The sequence below is a fragment of the Plasmodium coatneyi genome, chromosome 11, assembly GCF_001680005.1.
Source record: "Plasmodium coatneyi strain Hackeri chromosome 11, complete sequence".
NCBI lineage: Eukaryota > Apicomplexa > Aconoidasida > Haemosporida > Plasmodiidae > Plasmodium > Plasmodium coatneyi.
The window spans coordinates 2251574-2263590 of NC_033566.1; positions in this window are offsets into that span (position 1 = coordinate 2251574).

Genomic DNA, 12017 nt, shown 5'->3' on the forward strand with positions numbered 1-12017 from the left:
CTTCTTTCTTTGCACTTTAAATCCTCCTTCTTTACACCTTCCTTCTCTTTACACCTTTTCTTCTTCTTCTTTACTTCCTTAAACCTTCCTTTTTTACACCTTTTCTTTTTTTCATCCTTACACCTTCCTTCTTCTTTCTTTTTTCTTCCTTAAGTATTCCTTCTTTACACTTTTTCTTTAAACTTCTTTTTTTCTTTTTTTAAACATTCCTTCTTTACCTAAACCTTCTTTTTCTTCTTCCCTAACCTTCGTTTTCTTCTTCCTGAACCTTTTTCTTTTTTTTTTTTCTCCTTTTTTTTTTAATCACCCTTCGGGTGTACCCCACCCTAAAGGAAGGGAACTTCCTTCCTTCTACCCCTAACACAGAAATCTGCACCCCGCTGCACACCTTTCTCCTTCTTTCAATTTTTTTTTTTTTTTTTTTTTTGTTCTCAAAGGATATGACCTTCCTTCATTTCACCCTGACACTCCTCCTTACGTGCACCCCCCTGCACATTTCCCTCAACATACGCCCTTCCCCCTACCACCTAACAACCCATCCTTCTACCTTACCACCCTTACACCCCATCCACACAACCTAAAACGTACTCTCACACCCATTACACCCTACCCCTCACATCCCTGACCCTTCATTCTAATACTCCTACACCCTACTATCACACCCATAACTATTCATTCTAATACCCCTAGGAACCTTCCTTCCACCCTACTCCTACACCCCTAACACACCTTAATTCTAATACCCTTAGGAACCACCCCTCAATCTACCACCCCTAAGTGCACCATATTGCACACTTTGCTTCCTTCTTATTTCTTTTCTTTTTTCTTTTTCCTTTAAACATACAAATACTCTATTTTAACGGGAAGGTACTTTCTTCTTTTTTCCTTTGTTGCTCTCTGTGAGGGAGTATTTCTTCCTTCCAATGCAGAGAGTTATTCAAAAACATATACAAATGGAAGGAAAAAAAAGGTGGACGAAAAAAAAAAATTAATCAAACAAAAAAAAAAAAGAAAAAAAGAAATGAAAAGAAGGGAAAAAAGGAGGAACAATTATGTTGCATGATAACGTATATTATTTCGCCTATTTGGTGCCGTATTTGTTCTTCCTGTTGCTGTTATTCTTCTCCCTCCTTGGCCAGGTGGTCGTGATCGTCGTCCAGATGATCGATCATTATATATAGTAGAAGCATCTGTTGAATCGTCCTCTGTTGTGGAACCTCCTATTGTGGAAGTGTCTGCTACTGTGGAATAATCTGTTGATGTCTCGCTAGGGTTGTTAGTTAGCAAATCTATATTCCGTGCAGTTGTTATTCTTTTTCTTCTTTTCCTATTGTTGCTTCCTCCAAAGGAGTTTTGTATCCAGGAAGGTAAAAGATTATACTGAATAAAGGAAGATTGTTAAGTAGGTGGAAGGGGTGTTAGGGTGTAAAAATATGTATTAAACATATATATCATACATATATATATATACATATGTATATACATTGTAGTAATAATTATTACTTTATATAGAAGGAATAGGGTTGTGGGGAGGCCCAGTACACCTAGTACGGATGAGATGGTTGCAGTGGTAGGGACAGCACTACTTCCAGGGGAGGTTGTAGGTCCCCCCTCTCCTCCTCCCATAGAAGAATCGTGGTTATCCACAACTTGCACAGCTTCAAGTGTAGCTGCCGGATCAGATACTTGTTCACATGTTAGTATTTTTAGCTCTTCTTCTTTTTGGCCCACTCCTTGCGTCTTCTCTTTGTATTTCGACCACTTAGTGTTAAAGTCGGAACAGTATTGATCACCGTCCCCTTCCCCCTTAGTTGAACAAGCAACCTTCACAGTTTGATAAACATCAGCATGTTCCTTTAAGTAAGTGTAATAGGTCTTATCACATTTGTTACTATATTGTGGCAACAATTCCTTTAGACGTGGATAATTAATGTAATATTCATATGCTAATTTTCTGCGGTCGAAAGTTCCCTTATCAATATCATGCTTGTGTATAATGCCACATCTCTCTGTCCCAAATCCACTACGCTCCCTTTTAGATATCTTTGTCATCAGTTCCTTGAACGCGGAAGCATCTATACTACCCCCCTTACTTTTCCATACTATATCCCCTAACCAATAATAAAAAAAATAACACCACTCATCACCCTTCTCCTTGTTTAATCCCTTCATTACATCAGCTTTACATTGTGCATTCGCAATTTCTTCCTCATGGAGCTTCAATTCTGTATGTCCATTCAGTGCTACCTTTACTCCGTCAATGAAATTTTCCGCACAGAAAGAATGGCTGCCTCCACTGAGTTCATTGTAATACGAAGAATTCGAAGGTAACTTACTCAATTCCTCATCCTACAAATATATAAATGGGTAAAATGGTAAAAAAAAGTTAAAATATGAAATGTATACACAACTCATATGGTACATATACCATATAGTACATGTACGCAGTATGGTGCGACATACCATATGGTACACACAAATTATATGTACGTTCCACTCTATGTGTGTGTGTGTTCTTGCAAGAACAACATATTGTTCATATATTCACACTAAAGAGTGTATATTACCCCTAGTACTGTTCCTGTCGATGCTGTTGTCATTGTTTGTTGTTGTTTATGTGCATGTGTTGTTCCATCGACCCTTCCTTCTTCTTCTCTTATATAATCTACTTTTTTAAAGAAGGAATATGTGTTGTTGTTCACATAAATACGGTATTAACTGTGTGACACAATTTTTTTGTGCTTGTTTCTTCTGTAAGTGTGAGTGTGTGTGAATATGGGGATTTTTATTCCTTTTTCCCTTTCTTTCTTTTCTTTTTCTTTATAATATATATTGTTCAATTTTTTACGTAATATTAATAATACAATGTACACATTTATGGTATCGTTATGCACACACTTAAGTGAGGCATAAAAATAATAACGGGGACAAATGAACAAGAAATAGCAGAATAATAATAATAACAGCAGGTTGCAATTTTTTATGAACTCCCCTTTTTTTTCATGCATTCTTTCTATTCATGTATTCTTTTATTCTATGCAGTATATATATTTTTTTCTTGCGTGCACATTCTGTGTATTGTGTATAATCACATAGAATGTTTTCCATCATTATTTTTATATCATTCCTCTCCTTCTACTACTATTATGTATTGTGCATATAAGGACGTACAACATTTCCTTAACAAGAATATTTTTTTTTTAACTATAATTTCTGTATGTACCACTGATTTATGTTTTATTGTTATGTTTGTATAAGTGGAGGGAGTGTTAATTAAAAAATGCTGTTAACACATATAGTATAGTTTTTATTTAGAGCACTCCTTCTTCCTTTTTTTCAATATATACATTTATCAATGTCTAGTAGATAATTCAATTTTATAAAACAAATGTGGGAAGAAATATAATATGAAGGAAGTTACAATAATTATATACAGAAGGAAGAATTTTTCCATTCCAATATCATTTTTCCTTTCAGTATACCTTCCCCTTTGGTTTATTGTGGTCCAATTCGAACATCTCCTTCTATATTTTTTCCCCTTTTCACGGATAATAGTACCACCAATGCTTCATTTGTGCGAAGTGTATACTGAATTACTTGATCCTTCCCTCTTCCTATTTTTAATCTATTTTATACTTCACATATTAATGTAATATTTATATTTTTTCCCCTTTTTCCTACTGTTCCATGTAAGTACATAAATGGTTCAGAAAGTTACCGACCTCTACGTGGATAACTCTCCGTACAGCGCGCATCACTATTTGGGAGTCATTACCCTAACATGTATGTAAGTAGTTGCAAAAGTACCATTATTCCTATTCACATGGCCACCACCCATGCATTTGCCAATCCATTGCCTATCCTCCATATTTTTCCATATAGATGTTATGTAAATATTCCAGTGTTCATACTGTGGAATATACATCCAAAGGATTCACCACTCAGTTTAAGAACTTATAGTCCCCTCTTCTGTAATTACTTCCCATACTCTTGCTCATATGAATAATTGTAATACCCCTTTCCCCACAGGAAATTTGCGTGCATACATTGAGGAGTAACATATTCCACATAATTATTAGCTCCCCATGGGCACATGATCTCCATGTTCAATTTATGAGGAAGTACCCCTACTACATAATGCTATAGAATCCACTCATAATGTGATATATTTAGGAACCGCAGAAATAGGCGCACACGCACCTAGGAGTAATATTTCTAATTTCCGCCACTAAGATTGATATAATAACTCCCTTCCATATGGAATATAGGTATAGGTTCCACTAATAACAGTTCCACTATATGTTGTACTATACCTTGTACTTATATAGTTGCACTATAAGTTGTACTATAGGTTGCACTACTTAGGGTGAATACACTGTTCAGGGAGGGAACCATTGTTCAAGGGGGTGTAAACTGTCCCTCAGGGGTGGGTCCCTCTCTCCCCCCTTCCCAACTACGACTATGATAAGAACAAAGCTAAAAGGAATAGACATGCCTGTATGTGTTGTTCGAATAGGAATAAGCTGAAGGAAGGGATACTTCTCACACACTATCTAAATGTGGGGATCACATTATCTATATGTGGGACTATATGTGGGAGAAGGAGGAGGGGGGAACTTTCTATATTAAGTCTGGGACACATCGCTCACAGTAAATTATACGTGTGTGTGCGATCAACCTTTTCTATGTATGCACATACATATATCTATAATGAATGGAAGAACGGTTTATAGGTTATATGATCAGGAGTTTTGGGCATGAAGGGGAAGAAAGTATTCTTCTCTCATTTTTTAGCTATTTATATGTAAGAAGCTGAAAGAAGGAAAAAAGGAATGTACAGTTATGGTGCTCATTCTGTGTAGATTGGTATAAACATTATGAGTTGAGGTGGGAAATACTTAAAGTGTGCATGGAATATATATAGAGGTGAAAAGTGAACAATGGTCCTATTTTTTTAAGCATATTCTATATGTACACAACTGCTGTTTCCCTTTCTCAGAGTTTTTTATATGACGAAGTATTCGTTCATAGTCCCTATATATAGTACCATTGCAACATGTGTAATTATTTGTACGTATGGAAGGAAAATAATTCTTGTAGTTTCATTCATAACATGCTACATAAGGGAAATGACCGCATAATATGCACATTCACTCTATTTACCCCTTGCTTTATCTGCTAATCTATTTCTATACATTCGAAATTGGTTCAATTATACTGCTTAGAACAAAAAAAAAAAAATATATACATAAACAATGTGGTAAAGTATACATTTTCTTCCATTTATGATTTGTGTATACACGTCACAGTAAGTGTCCACATGGATAATGATGATGATCATATATATGTAACTATTCATATATACTAACATCATACGCACAGAGGAATAAAAGAAGGGGAACCTAAAATCACTCCCCCCCTAACCTTCCTTTAATTCCCTCAAACATTTTGCATTTTTGACCCCTCTCAACCACTTCCAATTCACATGAATCATGTAAGCCGTATATAAAGTACATATCGGAAAAAGAAGTATACACACTATTTATCGTCATCATCTGAACCTCCTCTCAATTTTCTGTAACCGGAACAAAAAAAGAAAAAAAGGAAAAAGAAGGAATGTGCTAACTTTTAAATTTATAATAAGGATTTAAAATGGGAAGGAGTGTTTAACTATCGTATCATGCATTCTATGTGAATCCCTTATAGGGTACTTATCAAAAAATAAATAAAAAAAGAAGCGCAGTAGGGAAGAGCATTATTATTATTACTGAATAATCATGGAAGGTATAGGAAGGTGTGTACTGCTTGAACGTGTACTAATGTAGGAAGGCGTATATATTTCTTCCTTGTGTAGTAAGTATAGTTTTTTTTGGTAATATGTGCCCATATTCCCTAAGTTCATGAACTCCCCCCTCTATGAATATTAATAAGTACATACACATCCGCCCACCCCCAAAAAAAAAGAGGCGAAAGGAAAGAAGGTTTCACACATATTAGTTATACTACACACTATTAGTTATACTGCACATATTAGTTATACTACACACTATTAGTTATACTGCACATATTAGTTATACTGCACATATTAGTTATACTACACATATTAATTATACTACACATATTAATTATACTACACAGTAGTTATACTACATATATGCATGTGATAACAGTATTTTTTTAATAATCCCTGCTTTTGAATTATAATAAAATATACAATAATAGCAAGGAGCTCTAAAATTTTTTCTGTGCCCCGGAGGGTGGGGGAAGAAGAAAAAAAAAAAGGAATTTACGTCCCCTCTTTTAAATAATAACAATAAAACATAAATAATAAGTACCAAATTTCTTATCTACAAGAGAAACTTGCACCCTACATTTTTCTTCTATTATATATATGTACATATGTAATGTCTCCAATGTACATATGTAATGATTTTGATGTACACATTTGTGTATGTGGTATATTACTATTGTTCAAGGAATTAAGGAATATATATTATTATTATTAAACAAAAAAGAAGTGAAAATTCCACAATCACACTTCCACCCTCACACTTACAATCCAATCATAAAACAAACATAATTTTCATATAATTCCTTTTTTAGTGTATAAATAAACAAAAATTTCAATATATAAATTGATTACACATAAAGAACGTGCATACAAATAAAGAAGATGGATGACGTAAGACGCTTTATGCCTTCCTTAATTTTGAAAGGAGTATTTGAATAACGTGTGGAATATATATATATATATATATATATATATATATATATATATATATATATATATATATATATATATATATTCCACTTCTTTTCAACCAATTTTATATTTGCAGGCGCAAGTTTTAACACAGTTAACTTCATATAGCAAGTACTATAATATATTCAATAATGAGGGTGGTACTATGGACAACTGTAACGGCAAGGGTCTCAACCCCCAACAGTTAAAGTCTCCATTGGAAAGTAAATTCGAAGGGTGTACAAACATTATTGACGACGCTGATAAAATCTCCTATGCGTATTGTTACGCATGCAAGATGAAGAAGGAGTGGAAATCGACATCGCAGTCCGATGATGATGATAACACACCTTGCTGGTTCTTCTATTATTGGTTAGGTGATAAATATGGGAAGTATTTAAAGGATCAAACATTGTCTGAACTTTTGAGTAAAATTCACACTACGCTGACGGGAGGTAATCATAATGACGAATGTAGAATTCAATACAGCGATGTTAATAAAAACCTTCTCCCCCAAATTAAAAAAGTATTCGACTATTACTACGACGATAAAATCATACAAAAAAATTTACTACAGAATGAGCCTAAATGTGAAGCAAAGTGGTCCACTTACGTGAAGGAAATTGCTTCAGCATGTGAATCTATAAGAGCAGATTGCGCACCAGAAGGGAACAATGCTAGTGGTAAGCAATATTGTGACGACTTTAATACCAAGTATAGGGTACATTGTCGTGTAGCAGAAGCATTAGATTCGTACTGTACAAAAACTTCTGCCATACAAGATGCACAACAGGCAAAACAGGAAGCAGAAAAAGCAACAGAAGAGGCAGAAGCAACAAAAGAAAAGGCACTCTCCCAATTAAACGAAGCCATCCATCAAGCAAATAATGCTTCTTCTCTTTCTTCCGCATTCGGCACCTTAGCAGCATTAGAATTACCAGCATTGGCATTTTTCCTATATAAAGTAAGTACAAATACAAATAATAGTACATAATCCTTCCTTCTCCTTAGACCCTTTCCTTCCTTAGACCCCTTCCTTCCTTAGACCCTACCTTTTTAGACCCTTACTTTCTTAGACCTCCTTCCTTCCCTTACCCCCTCCTCAGACCCTTCTTTCCTTCCTCAGACATCCATCCTTCCACCTAACAACCCACCTACCACCCACCACCTTCCTACCACCCCTAACACCACCTTCCTACTACTCCTAACACCACCTTCCTTCCACCAACCCCAACAATCTTCCACCAACCACGCAACTAACAACCCACCTACCACCCCTAACAACTGCCCTTCCCTTCAGTATAAACCATGGTCTTCTTGGTTTGGTAACCACACTTCTGGAAATGGAAGAAAAAACACAAGAAAAAAAAGAACAATTGGACAGAACTTTGTTTCGTCCAGAGAAGACACCTTAACAGAATATTCAACGGACACTTCCACAACAATAGGTCCAACAGAAAATTCCACATTGCGTTCCTCTGCTGCAACATACACAAGACCGTCTACCAGAGAAAGGGAAAAAACAAATAATAATACACGGGCAGGTCGCGGGATGGTAGGTTATCAAAACATGTAACACCGTCGCTGTGTAACACATAGAAGGGGAAAGGAAGGGAATGGAAAGGGAAGGAATAGAAAAGAATTTTGTGCTTATATACTTTTACCTGTATATATATTTTTTAAAGGGGACCATGGAATGTTCTTCCTTCAGCTGTAGGGCATTAACACTTAGAGCACAAAGTGTTACGATCATACAGCGTTATTAGTATTTTAGGAGGGGTATTCTTATTTTTAGCTCATACATATGGATGATTACATATATGGATAATTACATATATACATATTACCATGCTCATTATCATTCTTCACACCATCATTTATACAGCTATTTATTGTAATATATAATGGTGATCATAAAAAAAATAAATGAAGGGAGGAAGGAAGTAATGTAATGTGTACACAGTTTACTATGTTCCGTGTATGTGCACATGCACTGAGGAGGGAAGAAGGAAAGAAAGAATAAGGAAAGAAAAAATGATGGAAAGAAGAAACGGAAGGAGGGGTCTAAGGGAGGAGGAAAGGAAAGGAAGTGATATAAGGAAGCAGTGATCTAAGGAAGGAAGGTGGTCTAAGGAAGGAAATCTAAGGAAGGAAATCTAAGGAAGGAAATCTAAGGAAGGAGGATATAAGGTGAAGGAAGGAAAGAGGGTTCGCAGAAGGAAAGGAAGCGTCTAGGGAGGAGGAACGAAAGGAAGCTCTAAGAAAGGAAAGGAAGGAAGTGTCTAAGGAGGAAGGGAAGGAAACAAGAGAGGAAGAAAAAAAAAAAGGATGAAAGAAAGAATGAAAAAGGAAGAATGCAAAAGAAAGAAGTAGGAAGAGGAAGGGAAAAAATGCTATATTCAGTGCAAGGTCACCTCACTTCAGGAGGAAGAATGCGAATGCAGATCTTCCTTCCCCTTCCACAGTTTCTTCAACCTCTAACATACCCTTTCTCCTCCTTTCCTTCATTAATACCTTTGCACGTCAATTACTATATTCTGCCCCGTTGGCATTAGTGGTATTTTTATGCATGATATAAGTGATGTACACACATGTGCGAAGAATTGATAACCTCTTTAAGTGGTATGAAAGGAAATAAGTGGCGACATCCATAGGGTGATGTGCAGGAAGGAAGATTGTTAGGTAGGTGAAAAGGTGATGTTGAAGGGGGAGGGGAAGGGGAACCACCTACTGTTCAAAATCACATTTCGTTAAAAAAACAAACATCCCCCACATAAGAAGGAAAAAAATATTTACTGGAAGGGGATAAAAGAAGAAAAAAAAAAACATATATATAAGAACAATAAAATGGGCAAAACTGTACTTGGTCCACTATCTATATAATATGTTAATCTAGAGTAACGTCGTAATTATGAAACTGCGTATCACTCACAAACGTAGTTGGAATTTATGACATTCTGTATACATATATATATATCCTTCATATGAGAGAACATGGATGCACTCGTTCTCTCTAATATTGTAGAGCAAGACTTCTATATTTTCATTCCACACTTTGTGCCCATTATTAAATGGTAAATGTATACAGTAGAACATGCTATTAATGTTACTTATTCATATATATTTCACCAACTAAGAGGATATTGGAGTTAAATTTAATATACATATAACCGACTTTTATATTGGGTAAAGAATCTATCATATTGTGGCAACTGTACCACTTAAATGTAATACTCTTCTCGTACACGTAAGAAAAAATGAAATGGTACTAGCATGTACAAATTAATGTGTGTACTTTAATGAATTGTACATATATGCGTTAATTGAATATTGCAATGCAAAATGGTAGAGTATGATATTCTAATATAGAAGTGGACGAACATTTATATAAATTAGTATTATTATAAAAATGTTCAATGTACTATATGGATAGTGTATATATTTGTGTGGTAACAATATTTTTCTAAATGAACTAACTCCTCCTTTCCCTTCTTCAAACACTACCAATAAAGCACAAAATGTACAACGTGCGCACGCTCAAATTTTTCTGCTCAAAAGGAGGAAAGGCATTACATTCTTATATAAATAATAACTACATGAAGTAAAAAATAATAATAATAATATTACAGTATTCTGGGCAGGTACGTACCAAGTGCGGTGCAATAATATATGGCAGGTATATGGAAGAGGTACGCAGGAATTATGGTACTTCTTCTAACTTTTTTTTTTCTAATTGTCTCCGTACCTTTTTACATACGCCTGTTTTATTTATATGCATGGAATGAGTTGGTACATAATATGCTTATATTGTCCTTAGCTGAGAATTAAAGGAAGCTGTTCCATTTAAGGGGGGAAGAAGTAGTGGTGGTGATAAAAAAAAAATTTTTTTTTTGATACATGCACCTTTAATAATAATAATGTTCGCAGAATGTGCGTAGGTCCTTGCATACATATTATGCTATTTATGTGTATAAAAATATATAGGTTCGGAATGTATATATGTTATATTTATAAATAGGGCAAATAAACCATGGCAGGGGATGGTGAAGATCCAATACCGGAGGTACACCTGTTCTTTTTCAGAATGTTTACATGAATATTCTTCATATAGTAATATTCGCCGGATATGGTAAATTTAAAAGTAGGACTATGTAGGAACATATATGTACATATTGCCCATTATATTTATAGGTAGAACAATTGGAAGGTGTACCTTCGAAGGAAGATTTCTATGACAAATTCGAGAAGGGCGATGACAATTGTAATTACAGTTACACAGTAGATGGCATAAAGACCACCATGTCGGAAAAACTACAGAGCTACCCTACGCTTAATACCTATATGGAGAAGATTGCAAAGGGGATATGTCGTGCAACCAACATGTCAGATAGTAGCGACGGTCCCTATGATAATGAACGCTGTAATTTTGTATATTATTGGGTTGGGGATATTATTGCAAACGCACTGGGTCGTGATCCATTCTCGACGGAAATAGGAGAAATACCTGATAAGTTAGAAGAAATCTTTAATAAGGGTAATTGTAAAATTCTGGATGTCGATAACATTGACAGGAAGACGTTCATTGAGAGAAAATTAATATATGATTACTTTCGGGACTACTCACACATAGCTAGTAAAATAAGCAGCAGTCAAAGTACTTGCACTGACGAATATACCACTTATCTAGACGACATTACACCAATATATAAAAATGTAAAGAGTGATTGTGAGGGCGTTTCCAATTATCAGCAGTATTGTGTCAAATTCAAAGCATGGTTCAATGCAAATGGTACGGACCATAGCCCAGAGACGTTAAAATCAAAATGTACAGCAGGAACTGCGGAGAAAGCTGCATCAATCTCACAGGTGGGTAGGAACACGGCTGGTTAATCCCTATTCATAGTTAATAAACCCAATTGTATATACACATATATTACCTTTGGATATAGTACCTTTGCATGTAATACAGCATCACATGTAGTATCTTTGTATGTAGTACCTTTGCATGTTGCAAAATGAACATAGGAAACAAACATATATATATGCATGTATATATATGTGTATTCCACTAACTGCACTTGTAGGATCAACTTTTGAAGAATTTACCTTCAACGTTCATGTATGGTAGATTCAAAGGGGGTAAGGATTATTGCATCTATTCCAACTTCCCTACCAAAAACATAAAGAATAAATTGCAAGGAATCCTTAGTGATGCAGATCATGCAGAAACAATGGCAAATGCCCTGTGTTACGTATCTACGAAGATGGAAGAATG